The sequence below is a fragment of the Ambystoma mexicanum genome, chromosome 6q, assembly GCF_040938575.1.
Source record: "Ambystoma mexicanum isolate Mex_15411 chromosome 6q, UKY_AmexF1_1, whole genome shotgun sequence".
Taxonomy (NCBI): Eukaryota; Metazoa; Chordata; class Amphibia; order Caudata; family Ambystomatidae; genus Ambystoma; species Ambystoma mexicanum.
This window is the reverse complement of record NC_090937.1, coordinates 991,285,378-991,312,899: the sequence shown is the minus strand read 5'-3', so window position 1 is coordinate 991,312,899 and position 27,522 is coordinate 991,285,378. Positions and strand designations below refer to the sequence as shown.

At 45.6% G+C, this 27,522-nt stretch overlaps 1 protein-coding gene across 1 annotated transcript in view; it reads right to left on the bottom strand.

Moving 5' to 3' along the window:
• CFAP96 (cilia and flagella associated protein 96) overlaps window positions 1-27,522 on the bottom strand; it is a 321,028-nt gene that overhangs the window by 14,581 nt on the left and 278,925 nt on the right. The window lies entirely within an intron of this gene.

Here is a 27,522-nt window from a genome sequence, read left to right as displayed (position 1 = left end):
TGCACTGCTGGGGGGTGGGGGTGCAAGGGGACATGAGTGGGGCCTGCTGGCATGTGCCCTGCACTGCTGGGGGTGCAAGGGGACATGAGTGGGGGCCTGCTGGCAGGTGCCCTGCACTGCTGGGGGTGGGGGTGCAAGGGGACATGAGTGGGGGCCTGCTGGCAGGTGCCCTGCACTGCTGGGGGGTGAGGGTGCTGGGGGACATGAGTGGGGGCCTGCTGGCAGGTACCCTGCACTGCTGGGGGGTGGGGGTGCAGGGGGACATGAGTGGGGGCCTGCTGGCAGGTGCCCTGCACTGCTGGGGGGTGGGGGTGCAAGGGGACAGGAGTGGGGGCCTGCTGGCAGGTGCACCTGACTGCTGGGGGTGGGGGTGCAAGGGGACATGAGTGGGACATGAGTGGGGGCCTGCTGGCAGGTGCCCTGCACTGCTGGGGGGTGGGGGTGCTGGGAGACATGAGTTGGTGATCATATTGCAATGTGACATGTGGCTTGGCTGGGGGGCATGCCCATGGTGGATGTGCTGCCTGCGGGAATGACCAGGGGTGTGGGGTAGTCCCCTGTGGTGTGGGCTGCCTGCAGGGGCCGTGGAGGGGGTAGAGGGGACACCTGGGAGGACCCACACTGCCAATTCACGTGTAGGACTCCCCGCGCACCCCCGAAATACGCGTTCCCCGCTCTGACAGCAAAATCGCGTATGAAATTTCCCGCGCACCCCTGAAATACACGTACACAGGCCAATCGCGTGTGAAACTTCCCGCGCACCCCTGAAATACACGTACCCAGCCCAATCGCATGTGAAACTTCCCGCGCACCCCTGAAATACACATACCCAGGCCAATCGCGTGTGAAACTTCCCGCGCACCCCTGAAATACACATACCCCGGTCATTCGCGTGTGAAACTTCCCGCGCACCCCTGAAATACACATACCCAGGCCATTCGCGTGTGAAAGTTCCCGCGCACCCCTGAAATACACGTACCCAGCCCAATCCCGTGTGAAACTTCCCACGCACCCCCGTAATACACGTACCCTACTCGCACAGGCCCTTTCGCGTGTGAAAGTTCCCGCGAACCCCGTAATACACGTACCCTGCTGAAATCGCGTGTGAAACTTCCCGCAAACCCCAATAATACACGTACCCCACTCGCACAGGCCCTTTCGCGTTTGAAACTTCACGCGCACCTCAGTAATACACGTTCCCCGCTTGCCGTTTGCTGTTTGGCAGCCCTGTAAACTGGTCCAGGGTTAGTGCAGCCCTTTGCGCTGAATTAGGAATTTCGATGGCTTTTCCTTGCGCGAGGGCGTTCTTGGGGATGTAACTGGCACTGCTGCAGGGTCGCTGCGCCACTCTGCGCCACGGCTGGTTTTGGAGGCTAAAATCCATGAATACGCTGTGCGCGGAAATTGATTTTAGCGCATGCGGCTGGCGCAGACATTCGCACGCGCACACTGTGCGCCAGTCGCGTGCGCCACTTTTGTGCGAAATTCTACGAATTACCCTGAAAATGTTTTAGCGTGCTGAATAATTAGTGTTCTGTAAGAGTTCAGGGTAGTAATTAGAGTTAGGGCAAGGCTTAGGTATGGAGTTGGGGTGATTATGCAGGGTTTATTAAAAGTTTGGTTCATTGTTATGGTTACAGCCTTGTACGTTTGTGCTTTTAAAAATAGCTTTTTGGGCGACTTATTAATGGCAAAATGTTCATACTTTGCATTGATTGTATTGAATGACTAACCTTTTTTGTTGGCTACATTTTCACATGACTACATTTTCATGGGGACATTTTCACATAGAACCAGGCAGATTCACCCTTGGTGTGGGATCATACCTGCCTAACCTCCAGATTTTTCCCAGAGACACTGTAATTTTAAGCATTTCTCCGGGTCTCCCAGGAATGTTGTTCTTTCCAGGTCCCGTCATATTCTCCACCCGATTGGCTGCCACTGGTAGTCAATCAGGTGGTGGTGTGGGAGGGACCTGGAAACGGCACCAAATGTTAGTAAGCAAAATGAACGCGGCACCACTGCCGTAATAATACTGCTTTCAATCCGTGTCATTGGATTGAAAGCAGTATTATTACGGAGGCGGCGCAGCGTTCATTTTGCTTAATATAGCACTGAAAATCATTCATTCAATGCTATATTAAGCAAAATGAACGCAGCACCACCACCATAATAATACTGCTTTCAATCCTGCCATTGAAGAGTTCATCTTTTTGACAGGGGGCGGGGTGTGTAGGCGGAGTCTTGTGTGGCTGTGGGCGAGGCATAAATCTCAGGAATTTTCATTTTCAAATGTAGGCAGGTATGTGTGGGATAGAGTCCAGCCTCAATAGAGACGCCTGTAATAAGACGACCCCTGTCCTTTTAATGTATTTCATTTGCATTTTAGTTTCCAACATTTATTGGTACACATTATAAATACAAATGTTTATCCTATTTCTTTTCAGTGAGTACATCATTCAGGCCTAAGCCCTATCTGACGGTGGCAACGCCCCTGCAAGCAAAGGCACAAGACCTCTCATTGACCCCCAATGAAGAAACCCCTTCAAGCAGTGACCCATCTGAGACTTGAGTACGACCAATCGCACCCCCTTTAATGGAGGTTTTGACTGCCTCTGTGGGCACGTGTCATCTAGAAAGCCTGCTGCAGGCATCACACATAAGTAACACATTGGTAACATCCAATACAAAACAACAGGCCACTATACCTCCAGACCCAACATCAAGAATCGAAAACAGAAAGGATGTGGAAACACGTTTTCTCAAATAACTCCATGCACAAATGCCCCACTTAATAAAAGATGTACCACTTGCATGTGATAAGGGAGCACACAAATGGGGAAAAAAGGCACTCATTCTGCATGTTCACAGATGCACAAAAAGGAAATTTCATGCATAAGTAATGTTTAATCTGTATTCTAATATAGCGCTCCATTCTGGATTCTTCCAGCATCTAAGCACTGTAATAACACGTTTTATTATTTCCCCATTTAATGGCAGTCAATTGTATCAACAAAGCAAGGAGGAAGGACTAGGTTGGATCTGCTGCTTGACTTAGACTTGCGAAGTGCAGACTAGCCTCACGTGAAAGCAGAGCTGGCCTTAAGCCCCAGCAAACGGGGCGGTTGCCCATGGTGCTCAATTGACATCATTTTTTAGGGCACGGTGACTTCTGGTGCACCAGAACGGGGTGCTTGTGTTTCATTTTCTTTCTTTTTTTTTCTTTTTTTTTTTTTATCAAGGGCGCTACGGTACCTGGGAGTGTGGTGTGACCCTCCTAAATGTATTGCCCTTTTAAGATGTGTTGTGACTGAGTCATGACACCAGCTAATAAAAGGAGCACCTGCAGGCATGAGAACCGCAGCAGACTCCAACAATGGAACTCCTGTCTCTGTTGTGGTGTCACGTGCCCCGCCAGTAAGAGGTCACGTGGCACACAGGAAATAAAGGAATCACCGGAACTGGCCTCACGGTGTCAGTCCGGGTTTATGCAACGATCGAAGTAGTCTGTGTGTTCTTTAGCTGCGCCCAGCTTTCCCGCGCTGCGCACCAGAGGCCTACGCACCCACGGCCTAACACTGAGCCTGGAGCTCATAAGGTGGGACATCACACTGGCGACGAGGCGGAAAGAACCCGTGCCTCTGCAACGCACAGCCGATCGTCTTCCTAAACGGGGAAAGGAGAGTGTGGCGACAGCGCAAGTACCCGGCACGTCGGAGAATCTCTCGAATAACGACATAACCAGGAAGGCCGACACCGCAAACTTTTGAGAACATGTCCAGCCCGAATACCAGCCCCACGAGAGCCAGCACCGGCCTATCATCCAGGAGAAGCCTCACCCTGGACCCTCCGGATCCAGCGCAGACGACTTTCATGCCACCGTTTGATCCTTTTACCACCGGGGCAGCTATTAGGTGGGAGATCTGGCTACAGCAATTTGAAATGCATCTAGATGCAAGAGACATTACCATAGCGAGGAAGAAGCGCACGTTCCTCCTACTCAACATCGGAGCAGCCGCCCTGCTCCTGTTTAACGCAACCCCAAATCGTGGCAACAACGACAACTACGACGCGGCCAAAGCGGCGCTCACGAATATGTTCAAGCCTGATCTCAACCCAGATTACGAACGATTCCACTTTAGTATGGCACGACAACGCGAGAAAGAGATTGTAGACAAGTTCCATGCTCGCCTTCGAGAAATGGCAGTAGGTTGCGAGTTCCCAGACGAAGAATTTGCCATCCGTCTCCAAATCATTAATGGGATATCCTCAGAAAAACTGAGAAGAGCCATCCTGTCCGAGAGGAATCTAAGACTCTCTCGCATCCTGGAAATGGCACGCCTCCGCGAACAAACTGAAGATCAGGTAGCGACCATAGAGGCCGCGATCCAGAGATTGCCACTAGACAACCCTAGACCCTCCGAGGATATCGCTGCCATCTCTAAACACCAGAGCAGTCGCATGAAACAAGGCTGAAAGTCCAGCACAGCGCAGGGACAAGACAGGAACTGCAAATGGTGCGGAGGCCCATGGCACAAAGGTGACTCTTGCCCAGCATGGGGATCCACGTGCAGGAAATGCAATCGCCTTAACCACTATCCCGCAGTATGTCTGAACCCGCCAAACAGAAATGACGCAGTGCAACAGCCTGCACAAGATCGCAAGAAAAAGTTTGCACCCAGAGAATCCCGCCAACAAGAGCGAAGAGGGAAACGACTACCAAAGGTCTCCAGACACGAGCAGCAGCGATGACAGCGACGACAGCTCGTCCCCAGAAATGAGAAACAAAAACAAGCGGAAAAAGGGGAGTAAACGGACACACCGAGTACACTTGATCTCGGCCGTCGAGCCGCACCGATCACGACAGAAAAAGAGACCGTCATGCACTGTTCTGTCCAACGGAGCTCCGTTGAAGGTCGTCATCGACACCGGCGCAACGGTGAATGTCATGCCGGTGACATCATACTGCAAACTCCACCCGAAACCCACTCTTCATGAGAAGAAGGTCCGGCTCTGCGCCTACGGAAGCAAGAAGCCTTTGCCCGTACAAGGGTCGTTCAAATCAGACTTCACATACAAAAACGCCAACCACAGGGCACGCATCTACGCGGTGGACGCCGGATGCGAGATGCTATTGAGCTGCAGAACCGCAGAGAAGCTGGAGCTGATCCATTTCGCATTCAACCTTCAACAGAATGAACTCGATAGCCTGCTAAGACGTCACAAGAAGCTGTTCCAATGTATTGGATGCCTGAAAGGAAGAACCATCAAGCTCCACATAGACCCAACCATTGAACCCAAAGCAGTCAGGCGCTGTCAGGATCCCATGCCATATTTCCACATTGTTAAAGAGACATTACACTAGAAAATGTTCATTTTAGAAATTTCATCATCACATATATATATATACAAGAGTGATGGGTGAGTGAAGTTTGAGTGTTAGTTCTGAATTTCACATCTTATTGTTTACCTAAAATTCCTTAATGTTAAACTATGCAGGAAGTGTCTAATTTCCCAAGCCAAAATGGTGGCTCTGTTCCATAACAGTGATTGGAGGAATAGTGCTGTGAGGTAGCTTGGAACTTTCATCAAGATTCTAAATTGCCTTTCATTCCAGTTCCCAAAGAGAAAAGTTGTAGAAACTATAGCTCCCTATATATTTAGTTTTAAGAAGTTTTAGAATTCCTTTTTGAGTAATTCCTAGATGATAACTCTACAGAAAGATATCTTCAAGAAGAAGTCATCATTATATCCAAGAATATTTACAGATGAAGCAAGCTAAGTCGTTCTATCTGAAAAGTTCATCTTTTTGACTGAACTCCACTATGAGTTATTAACAAGGAAACTGTAATATCTGCATTTTGGTTGATGATTTGAAAAGAACTATTATTTGCACTGCGCAAGTTTGGAGAACGGAATTTAACATTGCGTTTATTTTTTCTCACAACTTCGTGTTAGCGTTTTATTGTATTGCATAGGTTTTATTTTCAGTAGTGTTTTATTTGATTCGGTTTTCTTAGGAGTTGCGCATGTATTCTGCATCATTTTCGCAGTATTTTCTTGTTACTCGCGCGACTCGTTTATATTTGAGTAAACGGTAATTTAGTTAGAGTAAGGGACCCGCGTGTGTCAGTTGCGTGCGTCCCAATAGTATTGATTTACTTCCTGGTTTGGCGTCTGGTCATTTCTAGTGACGTAGTGGACGTTGTTTGAAAAAAACTCTATAATACTCAGTGTTCTAGTTTTAAATAGTTGAGTTGATATTGCAGAGTTTTTTCTGGGTTTCCAGTATGTACTAGAGCGCGGTTATATTTTTGCTTTGTGTCTTCATTTTTCTCTACTCCGTTCAGTTTGCGCGTAACGTCGCGTCCTGCAGACAGGTTATATTTTTTTTGTTCTCAGTGCTTTATAGTGATGCTGTATCCAAAGAACTTGAGAAGTTTACAAAGTTGAATAAAATTACACACGGATACATTATTACTCAAGAAGTACAATACATAGCAAGCTGGAAGTTTCTACAAAGAAGAACTTAAATTATTTCCTGAATTTTAAGAACTATAATTGAACTATTTCGTCAAAGCAATTTCAATTCAGATTTTCAGCAACACTTAAGTCAAGAAAAACTACCAAGGTTCTATTAACAATCAAAATATTATTTCATATGTGAAGACTTAATGAAAAGTGTATCATAAGATTGATGCCTATCAGCAATCTAGCATAGGCAGCAGGTAAAGAGAAAATAAGGTTTAAAATTAAATATATATATTTATAGACTATATTCAGAGTAGAGTATTTTTAACCCGTATATTCTTGTTTTTAGATTTTCACAGACACAGCTTAATGATGAAAACTAAATCAATTCAGCAATAAAGAAAAATCATCTACGGAGTCAGAGTAGCTGAAAACCAAGAATCAGGGAGCCAGTGTCCAGTGTCTTGAGAGCCAGTGAAGATCTGCAGTTGTTATTTTATCCTCTATTCCCCTTTCCCCTTGGGTTTGCCGGTTTGGTAATTTAAATTATTGAGGATTGTTCAGCTGGCATATCAAGGGGGTCTGGTGGGCCAGCATCACTCCTGCAAGAAGATAAAGACAGAGTCTGACAGAATGAAAGGCGCACGTATTTGAATCTTGCCCGAGTGATGATGGATCCAGAGTCAGAGTTAAGCTTGGGGGCCATAGGAAAGATGTTAATGGAAATTAAAGAGGAGTTAAAGTTAGCGAAAAGTGAGACAATTAATTTAAGAGTTAGAATGGAAGAGTTAAACAGTTATGTGCATAGGTCAGAGACTCCTGGAACCTCTAGGACTAAAGAAATAATTGATAAAGAACCACCAGTTTTGTATCCAGAGTTAGGTGTTAAATGGCCAACATATGAAGTAGAAGAGAAGAAAGACATTCATTTGGCACCAGGAATGTCTTTAGTATCCACTCCATTAGCGACACCCGAAAGATTTAGTGGAGACCATAGGAAATTAAAGACATTTTTAATGCAATGTGAATTACATTATTTGTGTAGACCGGAAGCATTTCCTACAGGAACAACAAAGGTTGCATTTTTAATTTCCTATCTTACAGGAGAGGCATCAGCATGGTCAGTTCCTTTTGTAGAAAGAGGTGCAAGAGAACTTAGAGACTGGAACCTGTTTAAAGATGAATTCCGTAAAATGTTTGATAAAAGAACGTCCTCTTTAAGTGTAGATGGAGAATTATTAGAGTTACGTTAAGGTAGCAGAGAATTGGTAGCCTATATTACACACTTTAGATCATTGGTGCAAGAGAGTGAGTGGCCAGAGGAGAAGAGAGCGTCCATCTTTTACAGAGGTTTAAGAGAAGAATTAAAAGATGCCTTAGCAACTATAGTAGAGAGACCCACCGTTTGTGAGGATTTAATTTCTCTAGTAATTCAGTTAGATCTACGAATATTGGAGCGTAGGTCAGAAAAGAGGAGACATTTTTTCTAAAACAAAACTTGGAATAGGAGTGAACGACCTAAAGTAGAACAAAATGCTGGAAAAGAAGTTAAAGTACAATTTAGTGAAAATCAAATGCGAGGTCCTTTAACTAAAGAAGAAAAGGAGAGAAGACGCAAGGAAAAATTATGTCTGTATTGTGGAGATGGAACACATTTTGTAGGAAGATGCCCATGTGCTCCTAAAAGACTTCCTCCATTTCCTGGAAAGGGACAAGTTGTAGCAAATACTATTCAGACTGCTATACCACATATCACTCTCAATGTATCCTTATATTGGGATGGTAAATTAAGATGTGGAGGTCCATGTGTGATTGATTGTGGAGCAACTGGAAATTTTATGGATTTGACTTTAGCAGAAAGATTGGGGGTGCCTGTGGTAATTAAGGGAACTCCTGAACAAGTGAGAGCGGTGGATGGTACACAATTAACATCTGGGTTAATTACAAAAATGACAGGTGTGTTAAGAATGACGATTGGTGAAAAACATGGTGAGGAAATTGTGTTTGAATTAATTGATGCACCACAATTACAAATAATCCTAGGAATGCCATGGTTAACTTTACATAATCCATATATTGATTGGGGAAGAAGAACAGTAGAGTTCAAGTCAGAAATTTGCAAAGAACAATGTTCTTTGTCATTTCAAGAATGGGATCAGGAGGAGATTTCTGAAGTACAAGGAATTTGTCTAGCTGCTGGAGTTATTAATGAACATGTGATAGGAGCTGTGTCTGGCTGTTTACCAGATTGTTATCAGGGGTTTAAGGATGTGTTTGACACTCAAGTAGCTAAAGAATTACCCCCACATCGTTCATGTGATTGTAGAATTGACCTTGAAGATGGAGCACCCATACCTTGTGGGAGAGTATATGCATTGACAGAAAAAGAAAATGAACATTTAAAGGAATATGTTGATGAAAATTTAGCCAATGGGTTTATTAGACATTCACAATCCCCAGCAGCTTCACCATTATTTTTCGTACCCAAAAAAGACAAGACCTTAAGAACATGTATTGATTATAGGGCGTTGAATAAGATCACAATCAAGAATAGATATCCTTTACCTTTGATATCAGTTATGTTGGACAGAATTCAAGGAGCTAAAATATTCACCAAATTAGATCTAAGAGGAGCATATCATTCAGTAAGAGTGAGAGAGGGTGATGAATGGAAAACAGCATTCAGGACTAGATATGGATTGTTTGAGTACCAGGTAATGCCATTCGGTCTTTGCAATGCCCCTGCTGCATTTCAATTTTTCATTAATCAAGTTCTTCGAGAATATTTGGATGTGTTTGTTGTAGTATATATAGACGACATTGAAGTGGGAGAATGGAACAAAAGGCTCCCACCAATCCCCTCACACCCATGGCCTAGAGGATTGTGGCCCAGACACCCGCCACGAGAAGAGTTTGCCCACCTACCAGATGACCAGATACTCTGGTACAGGAACATACGGATGTGCCCACCAGCCTGCACACCAGCCTGCCCACCAGCCTGCCCTGCCCATGCCGACACCTGCGGCATGGATGAACTCGACTGAACCATTCAACAGTAAATGAACACATCGTTAGAGATGCCATGACGACCTAGCCAACAGTCAGCACACCCGTGCAAACATGCACACTGGACACTCCCACACCAATCCACACGAAGAACATATTCAGTGCTATGACGTAGGTGACGGACACACCCACTGACGTGCATCTTTATTATTTTTCACATAGGTTTTTCAAAATGCAGAAACGCAAGACGCACAATGAACTCATCTAAGATGCTTGCTCACGCTTCTTCTAAACCTATGCATTGCAATAAGAAGTATAACGAAGACATGATACTGGGGATAAAGCAATATCATACCATAACCTAAAGCGCCGTGCATCAAACGTCTCTACCTATGCACCAGGCCTAAGTAGGCCGCAAGCAAGAGCTTCCATGAACATTGAATGAGCAAGAGTACAGTTGCTGACCCTGCAGAATGAGCCCGGCGAGAGCAGACAGTCAAGGGCACAATGTTGCAAACTCGCATGCCGCAAGCCGACGCCAAGGTCACACCTGCAAATTAAGCCAGGCACACAGTGGAAAATGCAATATTAAATGTGCAGAATTCTGCCTCAACCACGGTCTCGCCTCACGTGACCAAGCCGAACCTGACAGGGTGCCAGGCCCAGGAGGAGAGAGGCGCCTGGATCCCACGTTTCAAGACACAGGCAGATACAATTAAGCGACTCAATGGACATCTGCGGCGGTGGGAGTAGTCTGCCTTCCAGCATATGAACAAATCCTCACATTGTCTGCACATACCCATAGTGATACATTGTTGCAAATGACAGGTGCACCGCGAGCTGGGAACAGCGATGGTCCCAGACTGGGGGGCTCGCGAATGGACCAATCAGAACATGGGGCTCTTATCACTGACGCCATTAACATTAGCCAATCCTCAGGGGTCTTCATGTAACAATTTTCATGTATCAAATTGAAGGGACAACCCAAGTATACCACCTGACTGACCCTCCACCACTAACAACGCTCTCTGTACGTATGCTATACTAACCCTACCACTCGAGGAACCAATCCAGAGTGGCGATAGGTTTTTTGCTAACTTTCCCAGGTGACGCAAGTAGCGCGTCATACTAAGGTAAAAAGGGCCTGCGAGCCCCACGATTGGAGAGAGAGTGTCAGGACGGACGCGTACGATCCTTGACCCATCCCTGCCGTTTTGTTTAATAAACAGCAGAATCACCTTGCTTCTTGCGTGTGCCTCATACTCATTTTTTGGGATACACGGGAGGAGTTGGGGCCTCCCTGCCCGGGGGTCCGAGGACGGCCCAGCCGACCCCGGGAGAATTTCCCCCCGACAAGTTGGAGGCACTGCTGAGATCTGTTTAAGGTCCGCTTTTATTTTATTTTTCCGAGTACTCCCGTTGCGAGGAGGCCTGGCGGCGCGGCCCCCTCTGCCGCTGCCCCCTTTTGAGGACTACAGGACCATCGCGGAACTGCGAGAAGACCGGACAGCGCAATCCGGATATTGGCCTTCGGGAGCCAGTTGAGAAGTATCCCGCCCGCGGTTGGCGAGTGTCCAGACGTGGTCCAGACGAGGGGAGGTGGCGAGCCGCTTGGAGGGGTGCACGCAGTCGAGCGGCCCCGCATCAAGAGAACTTGGTGAGTATCCCACGCACAACAAGCAATGTGAAATTGTGAGGGAGGGGGGAGGAATTGAATACGGGAGGCGGGAGGTGTTACACAGGTGCGCGGCGAAGGTTGATAAAATTAGTGTTGACGGTGAAGTGAATGGTAGCTGGACAAGTGCGAGAGCAGTCCGCTACGTTACGGAAGAGGAGGGGGCGGAGCACGAAAACATCACGTGCGGCCGCTCGTAGACACTGATTGGCCCAGGTCGCGACCACGTGTAAGGGTGTGTGTGTGTGTGCGGCTTCCTACGATTTGGTGATTATTGATCAATGAGTAGATGAGGATCCCTATTGATCGAGCAGGAAACTCGATAGATAGATGACGTTTCCCTGTAGGCGGTAGCTAGCTGGTTGCCTAATACGGAAGATAATTGGCTGGTTAAGCCCTCCTGTCGAGGGGCGTATCACACGCGAGGCGACGCAGCGTGCGCAGTCCGATTATATTATTGATTACCTTGTTCCAGGCGTGACCTGAAGACAGCTGTGGGGTTAACGGGGGTAGATTGCAAGCGTATTTCGTACTTTTAAAAACATGTAAAGAACTTACCAGTAGTTTTTGAAGAGATCGGTGACGTCACCAGTAGGGCTTTCATAGGATATCTCGAACACAAGGCATTTTTTTTCTTTCGGAGTGGTGGGGAAGAGAATTATGGTAAGGGAGTGGAGACGGAGATAAACGGTAACGAGTTGATCGGGGAAGGGTGAAAAGGGGGACGTGGCTGCGCACGGAGAACGCCGGCCACGGCAAGTGGAGAAAGAGGAGGAGGGGTAAAAGAAAGTGGGACGGCTGTATAAGAACGTCACACGGGGCACGCAGCCGCAGGGGGCTACGTGCGCCTCGGCCGCAGGGGGCCGTAAAGGTGTTCGGTAAAGGAAGAAAAGAAACAAAAGAGTATACAAATGCAAATGCTATATTCTTCTATTTTTCCCTAGCGGACAATCGCAAGTCCCCAAAATTACGGGGCCAGGTAAAAGATCTAAGATTGTATAGTGTACACTGTTAGCAAGATAACCGCTGCCAATTAGGGGTAGGATAACAAGTGAAGTGATACTATGTCATACGGGGCAGGATCGGGAGGGTGAGGGAACACCCTCACTACCCCGCTACAGCACATATGTAAAACACTGTCACCCCATAGGGAGAAACCGATCAAATATAGCATAGAATGGACACAGGGGACGGACAACAAAATGACGACACCATGGCCGCCTAATGGCAGTTTCGATCCATATACCCAACATTCACTGTTAACTCATCTGCATAACAACATACAAGGGGAAGAAGCTGATACACCACGTGGAGGTGTTTAACTTGTGGAGGATGTTTCAAGGGTCCCGACCAGGACCAAACAGAATGTTCATTATGGGGGAAGCAACGGAAGAGGAGAAGATTAAGGAGGAAGGAGAGAATGGGGAAAAAGAGAGTGAAGGCACACAGAACACGGGGAACGGACGAGAGGAAGGAGAAAAGAGTAATAACCTAAACGAAAAGGAAATAAAAAAGGAACAGAGTAACGATATGCCCCTAGTGAAGGTAGTGAAAAAGGAGGAAGGGGGGTTATATCCGTTGACAGAACTACGAGAAATAGTACAATTAACGGCGGCCGAGGGGTACTCGAACCCGGCATGCAGCCCGCCACCATATACAGCTACAGGTGGCCATATGGGAGGGGAGCAGACTAGTACGACGGGATCAGCTCGAATGAAGATGCCCGCAGGGGAGGGGAGGACTGACGAAGAGCAGGTCGCAGAAATAGGGCATGATGAGTGGGTAGCTGCGCAGGTACTATTAAAATTACGAGGTTCATTAACAGGAGAAGAGAAGGAGGCAGTAAGGAAAATGGACGAGGATAATACCAGGAAGAGTAAAATGAAAGGGGAAGAGGGGAAAAGAAAGGGGGGAGAGCTGTTAAGAGAAAAGGAAGAGATTTTGGAGGAACGATTAGCAGAATTAAGGGATGAGCAGAATGCACTGATCAAGCAGCTCGAGAGAGAGGAAAGAGAGAGAGCACGGGAAAGGAAAGAAAGCAAGAATGAGTTGGAAAAAATGAGGGAACGGACTGAGGAGCAAAAGAGAGAAGCAGAAAGGGTGAAGGCAGTAGCAGAAAGGGTATCCAGAGCAGCACTGCGTGACAAGAAAAGAGAGGAAGAAGAGAAAGAAAAGGAAATGGAAATATGGAAGAGGAGATTACTATCAGAAACGACAAGGAAATACAAAGAAGGGAGGATGATAGAGGGTATATTAGAGCGGGAAAGAGCGAGATGGGAAAGGAAGAAAGAAGAAGAAAGGATAATGGAAAAGATGAATAGTGAAGTAATAGAGGAATTGAAAAAGAAAAGCGAGGAAATTAGTAGAGCAACAGCGGAAAAAAATGAAGGGGAAAGAGAAGATAGGAGAGGGGAGAGTGAAGTAAGGAGGTATATATTCAGAGACACAGAAGTAGCAACAACGTCAGCACAAAGGGGACCAATTGGTAAAGGAGAAAAGGGAGGAACGGATCTAATAGACTTAAAAACAGTAACGATTAAGGGGAAAAAGACAGATTGGGGGTTGCCATTCCTGAATGACTTTTGCAGTGAGGAAGGAGAGGGAATGGAGAAGGAAGGAAGAAACAGTGAAAGGGAAAGTTTAGATAAATTATACATCACCCGGACAAATAGAGAATCACCATGGATCTGCAGGAGACAGGAAGGACTGGAGGGAAGTGAGGAGGAAGAGCAAGGAATGGAGGAAAGGCAGGCACGTGCAGCTACATCCTCACCACCCCGTCCAACATGCTCCACCACCTCACGCTCATTACGTGCAACATGCCCACCTAAACTAGCACCCTTCCCCCACGAACTGACACCCTATGCAGGCAGGCTTAGAGACCTCCCTGGACGCAGGCAGGGAGAACGAATACACACGCCCACATTAAATAAAGGAAATGATAAGAGAAGGGGAAGGGATGGAGGAGAAACAGTTACGAGCAGGGGAAATATGGACCCAATTGACGATGTAGAAGAAACGGAAGAAGAGGAGGGGTGCACAGAGGGGTGCACAGACTCAATCTTGTGGAACCCAGGGGGTCAAACAGGACACAACTTAATGCCGCTTCTGGAGAGGGGAGGGGTTAGACCACAATACGTCCCTTGGAAGCATGCAGACAAGGAAAATATAAAGTGCAGGCTCCCATTATTAAGTGGAGGTGCGGGAAAATGGATATATGAAATGGAAAAACACACCGCAGGACAGAAACTGGCAGTGGGGGATGTAAAGGGCCTTCTAATATCAATATTGGGGGACGCAGCAGATGACATCTGGAAGAGAGCAGGCTTCCCTGGGGTCACAATAACAAACACATCACACGATGGGGCACCATTCGCAAACTGCAGACATGCATTATGGCAAGCGCTGAGGGTACAGTACCCAGACACATCAGACATAGGAGCGATTACCTCGCGCAAGATGCGTGAGAACGAAGATCCTGTTGATTATATCCAGGAAATTCAAGAGAAGTGGCGTATGGAAACTAGAGAACAATGGGACAAAACACCAGCAATATTCTATCATATACTAATACAAGGGCTCCCAGAAGCAGTTCAGAAACAACTGAAGAAGGTGGTGGGGATGGAAGCAAAAGCATGGCCAGAAATACAAGTGACGATAGTACATCATTGTAGGACATGGCAAGAAAAGATGAAACAAAAGGAAGAGGATAGAAAAGCGGAAGAGGCTAAAAAACTTACTAAATACACGATGGAAGGTGCACTAATAACTACACCTGCAACAATGACCCAAAACCCCACACAAGTAGTGGCTGCACAAGATCCCTCCCAAATACAATCATCACAGATTGTAACACAACAGCTGCCGCCACTCCAACCATACACGACTAACATGGGAGGAGGATACTCAACGCCAGGAGGTGGATATTATAATTACAACAGGGGAAGGGGAGGAATGATGAGGGGGAGGGGATACGGATATAACACACAACAGCAAGGGGGAGGATTTAGAAATTTCTACCCCACCGGGCAACCAGTATACCAGGACAACTCAGGAAGCTTTCCATGGCAGAACAGGGAACCACCGGTGTGTTGGATTTGTGGATTAGTAGGGCACATGTCACGCACATGTAGAGTGAGACCAGGCACACCATCATGGGGAGAACAGGGACAACAAGGGCCTACACAGGAACAGCAGGGCATCCAGCAACAGCAGGCATTGCAACAGGGAAATGGGCAGCAACAACTAGTAACACAACAACAGCCACAGACATATTCACTGCCACAACAACAGGTAGCGATAACACAACAACCCCAAGTACAGCAAGTACAGCAACCTGCCCAAATCCAAGACCATAACGTAACCTCTACCAATACACAACAGCAGCAAACACAACTGGGAAGGGTGACGGTCCTGGGACACAGCCCTTACACAGGAAGTGGTCAATCATTATACCCACAATAGGACAGCCCACAGACGGCCTTGGTGTGTCCCATCCTGTCGGTAACACCTAATAGTGCGGAGGAACCACGCATAGAGGTAACGATAGGTGACAAAAAATTATCATTCCTTGTTGACACCGGGGCGACCCGGTCTTGCATAAGGGAAGGAATATTTAAGATGTCAGGTGAAGCCATGAACACCCAAGGATTCTCTGGGGCTAGGGGGTTGGTTCCCTTTACTGATAACATTCCCTTATCAATAGGGGATTATGACACGTCAGTCCCGCTTTTATATTCTAGGGCCTCACCAGTAAACATACTGGGGAGAGACATAATGAGCAGGCTGAATATGACGATCTCCTTTACAGAGGACGGCATAATTTGCTCCACTCCAGGAATAAACATGCTCACTGCACGACAAAATATGCAAGCATACTGTGGACAGACAGTGATTAGGGCTGAGCCAGTAGATGGTGAACTGTTCCAGTACGGGACAGACATGGCATCTGCATGGATGCCAGGGATAGAAGGAAAGATCTGGAGGAGGCCAGCAACCTATTTGCTTAGACCAGAAACACCAGCCAATGAACAAGAAGGAAAGGTGATTTCAGTGAACATAGAGAGCATTATAGCAACTGCTGATTACATCGCAGTACATGCCCAAGACAGAGAAGGAAGAGCATGGAGGGCAGTGATAGCCCTAGCAGAGGGATGTAGGTTCACCCAGGTGTCAGACGAGGAGCTCTTCTCAGAAGAAAAGGAAGAAGGTGAAATGGTGTTCATGATGAGTGTAGAAATATGGCTAAGAGTGACATACAAACAAGTGGCACAGAAAATGGCAATGACACTTGAAGCACCCACATCCACCCCAGTTCCCTTCTTTGAGGAGGATATGGCAAAGGTACCAACATCATTATGGACTACTAGTCCCTATGACGTGGGGTGCATAAAAAGTATAGGGGGAGTAAGAATAAAATTGAAAAAAGGTGCAATACTCCCCAGAGTGAAGCAGTACCCACTATCAAAAGAGGCAGATGAGGGCATATATGAAACAATAACGGCCCTTATAAATAATGGCATATTGGTACCATCAGAATCACCATGTAACACAGCTGTATACCCAGTGCGCAAAGCAAAAGGGGGGTCTTGGCGCTTCATCCAGGACCTCAGGCCCTTGAACAACATAGTCGAAGCAGCATACCCCATAGCAGCAAACCCGGCCACAATATTGTGTGGCATTCCAGCAGAGGCATCACGATTTACAGTGATAGACCTTAAAAATGCCTTTTTCTCAATACCCCTGCACCCAGACTCACAAGATCTGACGAGCTTCACGTACAGAAACACAAAATGGAAACACACCAGATTGCCACAAGGATACTGCGAGTCACCCTCAATTTTCAACAGAGTAATACAGATGGACTTGGGTAACATTGAAGTGGAAAGCACAGTGTTGCAGTATGTTGATGACATAATAATTTGCAGCACAAGCGAAAAAAGATGCAGAGAGGACTCATTGAAAATGCTGACAATATTGGCTGAAAAGGGTTACAAGGTAGACAATGAAAAGTTACAGTACTGTCAGGAACAGGTACTTTACATTGGTCAGCTCATATCCCAATACGGAAGAAAGATTGCACCACAAAGAGCACAGGCCATTTCAAAAACGCCGCTGCCCCAAACAGTGAGGGAACTGCAGCAGTTCCTGGGACTGTGCAACTACTGTAGAGCTTGGGTATTTGATTACAGCTCATACATAGGACCCCTACTTGAGGCATTAAAAGAAGCTAACAAAGGGAAGAAAAAATTGGGGTGGACAATGGAAATGAAAGAGGCCTTTGATGAACTGAAAGATGCAATATCAACTGCTCCGGTACTGGCCACCCCAGATTATGAACGACAATTCTTTATATTTTCACATTGCGACTCAGCAGTAATGAAAGCAGTGTTGGCTCAAAAAACAAGCATGGGTTACAAACCAGTTGCGTTTTACAGTGGCCACTTGGATCCTGTGATGTTAGGACACTTCCCTTGTGAACAAGGTCTCGCCGCAGCTGCCTTTGCGGTAGAGAAAGCATCATCAATAACGATGGGGTGCCCAACCACGCTATTTGTGGAACATGCACTATTTGCAATATTAAACAAGCCTAAATCCACACTAACCACGCAGAGGGTGTCGGGTTATGAGATCATCTTATCTAGACCAGAATTATCAATTGTTAGATGCAGCACAGTTAATCCTGCAAGGTTTATAGCAGAAGTAATTGAGGAAGGAGACTATGCACATGATTGTACACAGACTACCGAAATGTACTCATGTACTAGGAAAGTTGAAGAGGACGCACTGGATGGAGGAGAGCTCTTGTTCATTGATGGGTCATCAACAATAGACCAAAGTGATGGGATAAGGAGAACTGGGGCAGCTGTGGTAAAAATGACAGAGGAACCGGTGTGTGTGGCGGTGAAATGCGTACAATTACCACAGCATTACTCCGCTCAAGCAGCTGAATTGGTTGCACTGATCTTGGCATTGAAGGAAAGCTTTGACAAAAGAGTGACTATATATTCTGACAGCGCATATGTCACGTCTACTGTCCACTCAGGATTGTCCAAATGGAGGAGAAGAGGGTTTAAAGAGAGCTGACGGCACCCCAGTGCAACATGCTCTCTTATTAGCTGAACTAATTGAAGTAATAAACGACCCCCAAGAATTAGCTTTGGTCAAATGTACCGCACACACTAATGAAGAAGATCATATCTCAAAAGGAAATGCAGCAGCAGACGCACATGCGAAGTATGCTGCATATTTTGGTGAGATATGGAACCCCCCAGAGTTAGAGAGAGGGAGAGGGAGGGGGATAGCTAAAGAGATGTTGATAAGAGAGGGGTACACCCATCTCCCAGCCACACAGATAATGGAGTTACAAGCGGCTGCACCAATGGCAGAAAAAGAAATATGGATAAAAAGAGGATGTACAATGTCACCAACTGACGCACTATGGCGCCAGGGTAACACTGGAAAGATGGTAATGCCATTGGCACTATTGAACACCGCCCTGAGCCAACTCCACCACCCAGCCCACACAGGCAAGGAAGTTATTGCAGCACGAATTAGGGAAGATTGGTTCTGTGCCGAGTTAAATTCCCATGTGACAAATTTCATCAGCAATTGCCTCACATGTCAACAGTTCACGGCCGGTCACACGCTGAAAGTGATAAAAGGTACTATACCCCGGCCAGAGGGACCCTTCCTGCACATCCATATTGACTATGTTGATATGATCAACGTATGTCAAGGAAATAGGTATATGATTGTAGTAGTATGCCCATTCTCCAGGTGGATTGAGGTAGGACCCTGCTCACACCCAGATGCATTTAGAGCAGCTAAATTTCTAGTGAGGGAGGTTTTCCCCAGGTGGGGAGTGTGCGAGGTACTGCGGTCGGATAATGGCCCGCATTTCGCCATTGAAATGTTCCAGCACATCACATCCTTACTGAACATCAAGCATAAATTTGCATGTGCATATCACCCGCAGGCCAACGGTGTATGCGAACGCCTGAATGGCCTACTGAAGGAGGCAATTGCAAAGATACAGCAAACTACAAAGAAGAGTTGGTTGTATTGCCTTCCGCTAGCTCTATTTGAGCTGAGGAATAGACCAGGCTCCGACCACCACCTCACTCCTCACGAGGTGGTGACCGGACGTCAAATGCGCCTTCCTCTAACACCAACATCAAGAGCATTAACAGATTATGAAAACACTGCAACTGTTCTTGGTGATGAAATGTACCAATATGTGTCTTCTTTGATTACTAGTGTAGTGTTTGTGTCTCAACAGCTCGAGCGCACGCGGGGCGGGTCTAAGAGTGATCAACCAGAAGAAGCGGATAAGGAATTGGAAAAGGAAAAACTGTGCAAAATTGCTAAAGGTGACCACGTGCTACTCCGCAATTTCAACAGAAAGTGGAACAGCCCACGCTTCACTGGCCCCCACCTGGTAGAGGAGGTATCTACGAGAGCAGTAAAGTTGCAGGACAAACGCGCTTGGAATCACCTACACGACGTAAAGATCTGCAAACTCCAGACCCGCCCTAGCGTCACCGACAAGGCCATTGGAAGAACAGCAACAGCGTCACCCACGGAGGAAGAGACTTCTACCACAGCTGACGACCTAAGTGTCTCCATACCCTACCACCCCCCAGATTCCCCAGAGACAACTACTGACATAGAATAGGGTAATTCCCGTACCGCCCACCCCATGGTCACACGATCAAAGAGTAAAGAGACTTCTGCCAGTTGAGCCCCTAACCCTTTGCTCTTCAACCCCCTACCCACTGCAGTCATCACCCAACTGAAGGACATTGTTTTGCACATATACACATGTAAACACTTGAATGTTCTCTTTTTTCTTTCTCGCACATGCAGGTACCGCATATTATTGTATTGCTAAAGAAAACAGATAACTAACAAAGTTCATTGCCCAGGAGTAGATGCTACCCCCAGACGATAACTACCCTGAAGAGCTATCACACCAATTTGTCTACCAAATAAAAAGGCCAAAGTACCTGAAAAGAAGGAGGGTGCGTGTCTACTACACAGCATTTCTCTTGGCCATAGAACAATCAATGCCCCATCTTCACCAACACTTGCCTGCCCTAAGAGATAGATCGCTTAGATTGGCGTGGGAACAGCTCTTCGCCTGGGCACTGAACGACTACTTGATAGGGAGAGCTTGAAAACAACAACTAACACTAATAACAAGCATATTGAGAATTTTCTGGCGGGCAACTTTAACGTCGCAAGAATAAGCTGCCGGACTGCAGCAAGGTAAGAGCAAAATGCCGGTGAGAATAGCATCTGTAATAAAGATGATAGGGATTTTGATGATCACCGGGTTTTTGGCTGCCTCTGTATGGCAGAAAAGTTATGCTATCAATATTTTGGCTGCACCCAAACCTAATATACCCGCACCCACGGCTGCAACAGGTGTTAACGTCAGGTGGTACTAGCAAATTTCCACACAAGGGGAATAGAGTTAAACGCAGCACATACTCAGATAATAAAGGTATTGACAACTACATACAAGATTCAGCACACGTCTCGAACAACATGTGGTACCAACACATGACCCAAATAGGTAAGCAGACAACAGAAGACAGCTGCTACGTCTGCTCATTGATCCCATACGCCATGAGCGCTTCTCGAACTTTCGTTGCCACGGAAATAGATGAAAAGACAGCACGATGTATAGTATACTTGGCACTGTTCCAAACGAGAGGGAGATTTCAAGGGACGGTGGTGCACCTGGTATGGAAAACACGAGACACACATCCATATGAAAACAACTTCCTCAAGACTTATTTGAGTTACCACAAAACCAGTTTGCATGCTGAAGCATTCAGATACATGACAAGTGGCCCTGAAAAAGGAGAAACAAAGAAAGTAACACTAAAATACCTACCATGTGATTGGTACGCCACTGAAGTTCCTGGTAAACAAGGATGTTGGGAAAGACCACTGATAACAATAACAGGGAAGGTGTACCTGGACAACAAATGGGACACAGGAGTGGTTGGCAGCAACATGGTAACGAGAGAAACTATTACAACTATTGCTGAACACAATGACAGATGTTGGATGACTTGGGTCAAGTACGTACCCATGCTGACGTGGATAGAGAAGGATGAAGACCCAATAACAATACTGCCGTTGTCTGCACCTAAAGTATGCTACCAACATAGAGGAGAAGTGGACGTGGGATACAACACCAACTGTGCAAGCGTGATGGAGTTACCTGAGGGGGGAGCAGGAACAGTAGTATTAATGGACCATTACTGGGCCTGCGGAGACAAGGCATACCACACACTGCCCCCTCTGTGGAATGGTGTTTGCACAATGGTACACGTTAATGTACCATCACTAGTGGTGCCCCAGAAACATGTGAACGTGGCGAACTTCCCTAAAATGGATGAAGGAAACAAGAGGAAGAAGAGATCTGTACAACCTCAGAAGGGGCCAGAGAACCAAAACAACAGCAACAACACTGTCCTGAATAGAAAGAAAAGACAAGGAGAACCTCTGACAGGAAATATCCTATGGGGAAGGTCGGAAACAGCACTCACTTCAATCCCACCAGAACACAGACTATTCAGCAGAGCAGCAATGTTCTTCTCCTCAATAATACATCCGGGACTACAAGCTTACGCAAACGCAAAATGGCTCCAGATAACTCGATGGGAACTAATGATGACAATTAATTCTACAGTAAATGGATTCAACGCAATAAAAGAGGAACTGCGAGCAGTGAGGATGGTAGCACTACAGAACAGATATGTACTGGACCTCCTCAGAGCAATGGAAGGAGGAGTTTGCGCAAAGATAGGACAATCATGCTGCACATTCATTCCTGCTAACGATGCTGACAATGGTACACTGACAGAAGCAGTATCACAACTGGCCCAGATGCACTCCAAAATGATGGATGAAAGTAAAGGTGTGAAAAAGGATGACAGCTGGTTTTCGCTATTATGGTCATGGATGCCATCTTGGCTGTCGGACGGACTGAAGATTATAGTTGGATGCATAATACTGGCTGGAGCTGCACTGATCATAATTAGATTTTGGAAGGCCCGGAAGGCACGCACCACAGATGAAATGATCGAAATGGTTGGTATGCACCCCTTGATGCCGGCAGATGATGGCCAGCACACAGGCACAATAATAAAAGAGAGAGAAAAACTGCGCAAACAGATCATCACCAACCACCTGGACCCACCATCTGTGAAGCTCGAAAACCCAAGAAACCCAAGGAGCTACATAGGGAAATGGGTATACTGCACACCTGGAGGAACCTGTGTATATATGTATTGGTCATTTGAAGACCATGTCAACCACTATGGTCATTTGGGAGGAGTAACTAAAATATGGAGAGTGAGAGGAGATAAGGAAAAGGATAAGTTCCTGGTAAACAAGGATGTTGGGAAAGACCACTGATAACAATAACAGGGAAGGTGTACCTGGACAACAAATGGGACACAGGAGTGGTTGGCAGCAACATGGTAACGAGAGAAACTCGTCGACCAGAGGGGGGACTGAAGTGGGAGAATGGAACAAAAGGCTCCCACCAATCCCCTCACACCCATGGCCTAGAGGATCGCGGCCCAGACACCCGCCACGAGAAGAGTTTGCCCACCTACCAGATGACCAGATACCCTGGTACAGGAACATACGGATGTGCCCACCAGCCTGCCCACCAGCCTGTCCACCAGCCTGCCCTGCCCATGCCGACACCTGCGGCATGGATGAACTCGACTGAACCATTCAACAGTAAATGAACACATCGTTAGAGATGCCATGACGACCTAGCCAACGGTCAGCACACCCGTGCAAACATGCACACTGGACACTCCCACACCAATCCACACGAAGTGCTATGACGCAGGTGACGGACACACCCACTGATGTGCATCTTTATTATTTTTCACATAGGTTTTTCAAAATGCAGAAACGCAGAAACGCAAGACGCACAATGAACTCATCTAAGATGCTTGCTCACGCTTCTTCTAAACCCATGCATTGCAATAAGAAGTATAACGAAGACATGATACTGGGGATAAAGCAATATCATACCATAACCTAAAGCGCCGTGCATCAAACGTCTCTACCTATGCACCAGGCCCAAGTAGGCCGCAAGCAAGAGCTTCCATGAACATTGAATGAGCAAGAGTACAGTTGCTGACCCTGCAGAATGAGCCCGGCGAGAGCAGACAGTCAAGGGCACAATGTTGCAAACTCGCATGCCGCAAGCCGACGCCAAGGTCACACCTGCAAATTAAGCCAGGCACACAGTGGAAAATGCAATATTAAATGTGCAGAATTCTGCCTCAACCACGGTCTCACCTCACGTGACCAAGCCAAACCTGACAGGGTGCCAGGCCCAGGAGGAGGGAGGCGCCTGGATCCCACGTTTCAAGACACAGGCAGATACAATTAAGCGACTCAATGGACATCTGCGGCGGTGGGAGTAGTCTGCCTTCCAGCATATGAACAAATCCTCACATTGTCTGCACATACCCATAGTGATACATTGTTGCAAATGACAGGTGCACCGCGAGCTGGGAACAGCGATGGTCCCAGACTGGGGGGCTCGCGAATGGACCAATCAGAACATGGGGCTCTTATCACTGACGCCATTAACATTAGCCAATCCTCAGGGGTCTTCATGTAACAATTTTCATGTATCATATTGAAGGGACAACCCAAGTATACCACCTGACTGACCCTCCACCACTAACAACGCTCTCTATACGTATGCTATACTAACCCTACCACTCGAGGAACCAATCCAGAGTGGCGATAGGTTTTTTGCTAACTTTCCCAGGTGACGCAAGTAGCGCGTCATACTAAGGTAAAAAGGGCCGGCGAGCCCCACGGTTGGAGAGAGAGTGTCAGGACGGACGCGTACGATCCTTGACCCATTCCTGCCGTTTTGTTTAATAAACAGCAGAATCACCTTGCTTCTTGCGTGTGCCTCATACTCATTTTTTGGGATACACGGGAGGAGTTGGGGCCTCCCTGCCCGGGGGTCCGAGGACGGACCAGCCGACCCCGGGAGAATTTCCCCCCCGACAACATCTTAATATTCTCTAAAGAATTAAATGAACATATTGAACACGTTAAAAAGGTGTTGACTGAGTTAAGAGAAAATCAATTGTTTGCAAAACTTGAAAAAAGTCAATTTCACACTGATAGAGTTGAATTTTTAGGTTTTGTTTTGTCTCCAGAAGGACTTGAGATGGATTCAGCAAAGGTGAAAGCTGTACGAGATTGGCCACAGACAAATTCTGTAAAAGACTTACAAAGTTTTATTGGTTTTGCTAATTTTTACCGCAGATTTATACAAAATTTCTCACAGATTATTTCTCCTTTGACAAGATTGTTAAAGAAAGAAGTTAAATTTGAATGGAGTGAAGAAGCGGAGAAAGCATTTGATTTTTTGAAAGATAAATTTGTTACTGGACCCATTCTATTACATCCTGACGTTGAACAACCTTTTTTCTTGGAAGCTGATGCTTCAGATTGTGCTATGGGTGCTGTGTTGTCACAACGTCATCGTATTACGGGGCAGCTTCATCCAGTAGCTTTCTTTTCTAAAAGATTCTCACCAGCTGAAAGAAATTATACGATTTCAGATCGCGAATTGATAGCAATCAAAGCAGCTTTTGTTGAATGGAGACACTATCTATTGGGAGCTCGACACCGAGTCACTGTGTTGACAGACCATAGAAAATTAACTTTTCTTCGTTCTGCAAGAACTTTAACACCAAGGCAATTACGCTGGTCGTTATTTTTTGCAGAATATGATTTTGTAATTTTGTTCAAATCTGGGCGTCAGAATGGAAAAGCAGATGCCTTGTCTAAGTGTATTCCTGGGAGTTTGAAGAATGATCCTTGTATATCTATGCCTTTGCTGGCAGAAAAGAATTTTGTCATTGCTGGGGTTGAGAAGGTTCAAGATTTTCGTGAGTCAATTTTACAATCTTTTACTGACAAGGAACTGTTGGATTGGGCGGCAGAAGATTCTGAACGTCACATTATAGAAGGGTTACCATATGTTGGAAAGCAATTGTATTTGCCTTTTGAAGAGCTGAGAATTGAAGCATTGAAGAATTGTCATGATTCCCGTTTGGCTGGTCATCCAGGAATTAAGAAAACTTTTGATCTTCTTCAAAGGGAATTTTGGTGGAAGGAAATGAGGGAAGATTCTGAGAATTATGTGAGAACTTGTGATGTTTGTATTCGTTCTAAGTCTGATCATCAGAAAGCTGCAGGATATTTAGTTCCACTCCCAGTTCCACCTCGTCCGTGGCATACGGTATCAATGGATTATATTGTGGATTTACCACCTATTCTACTATTCTACTATTCTTGTTGTTGTGGATGTGTTTTCTAAGGCTGGTCATTTTATTCCCATCACGGGAGCGGCTACAGCAACATCTTTAGCTCAGGCCTTTCTACAAAATGTTGTTAAATTACATGGTTTACCAAATCAAGTAATTTCCGATAGGGGATCTCAATTTGTCTCTAGATTTTGGAAAGCTTTTTGCAAAGAGTTGAAGATTGAGATTAATTTAACAACAAGTTATCATCCTGAGAGTAATGGCCAAACCGAGAGGGTGAATCAAGAGTTAGAGAAGTATATACGATGCTATCTTGGTGCAGGTCAGGGGTGGTTGGAATTACTTTGGTTGGCAGAATTTTGTTATAATAACGCTACTAAAGATTCAACTTCTATGTCCCCATTCTTTCTAAATCAGGGATTTCATCCAGGATTTTTGAGAGGAGTGGTTTTGGATGAAATTGAGGTTCCAGATGTTGAGAGTAGGTTGATTGCTATGGAACAACATTTAAAACGTGCGGTTCAGGCTTTGAATAAGAGTAAAATTAATTACAAAAAATTTGCTGACAGAAAGCACCGAAAAGAACCAAACTATCAGGTTGGAGACAAAGTATGGTTATCTACAAAGAATGTACCTTTGAAGGGGAGAAGTAAATTTAGTCCACGATATATTGGACCATTCGAGATAGAAAAGGTTTATTCCCCAGTATCGGTGAAATTGAAGTTACCATCAGGATTAAAAATTCATCCAACCTTTCATGTAAAATTATTGAAAACATTTAGGAATGATACCAGAATGCATGATGTTCCTGGTCCTGTGTTTTCTGAAGATGAGAATGAATTTGAAGTGCAAGCTATTTTAGATTCAAGAATTGTTCATGGTCAACTTCAATACTTGATTGATTGGAAGGGATATGGTCCCGAGGAGCGTTCATGGGAGAAAGTTGAAAATGTACATGCACCTAGATTGGTAAAAAGATTTCACCATTTACATCCTGAAAAAGTTGGCCCTGGGGCAGGTCATTACGGAGGGGGTACTGTCAGGATCCCATGGCATATTTCCACATTGTTAAAGAGACATTACACTAGAAAATGTTCATTTTAGAAATTTCATCATCACATATATATATATATATATATATAAGAGTGATGGGTGAGTGAAGTTTGAGTGTTAGTTCTGAATTTCACATCTTATTGTTTACCTAAAATTCCTTAATGTTAAACTATGCAGGAAGTGTCTAATTTCCCAAGCCAAAATGGTGGCTCTGTTCCATAACAGTGATTGGAGGAATAGTGCTGTGAGGTAGCTTGGAACTTTCATCAAGATTCTAAACTGCCTTTCATTCCAGTTCCCAAAGAGAAAAGTTGTAGAAACTATAGCTCCCTAGATATTTAGTTTTAAGAAGTTTTAGAATTCCTTTTTGAGTAATTCCTAGATGATAACTCTACAGAAAGATATCTTCAAGAAGAAGTCATCATTATATCCAAGAATATTTACAGATGAAGCAAGCTAAGTCGTTCTATCTGAAAAGTTCATCTTTTTTGACTGAACTCCACTATGAGTTATTAACAAGGAAACTGTAATATCTGCATTTTGGTTGATGATTTGAAAAGAACTATTATTTGCACTGCGCAAGTTTGGAGAACGAAATTTAACATTGCGTTTATTTTTTCTCGCAACTTCGTGTTAGTGTTTTATTGTATTGCGTAGGTTTTATTTTCAGTAGAGTTTTATTTGATTCGGTTTTCTTAGGAGTTGCGCGTTTATTCTGCATCATTTTCGCAGTATTTTCTTGTTACTCGCGCGACTCGTTTATATTTGAGTAAACGGTAATTTAGTTAGAGTAAGGGACCCGCGTGCGTCAGTTGCGTGCGTCCCAATAGTATTGATTTACTTCCTGGTTTGGCGTCTGGTCATTTCTAGTGACGTAGTGGACGTTGTTTGAAAAAACTCTATAATACTCAGTGTTCTAGTTTTAAATAGTTGAGTTGATATTGCGCAGAGTTTTTTCTGGGTTTCCAGTATGTA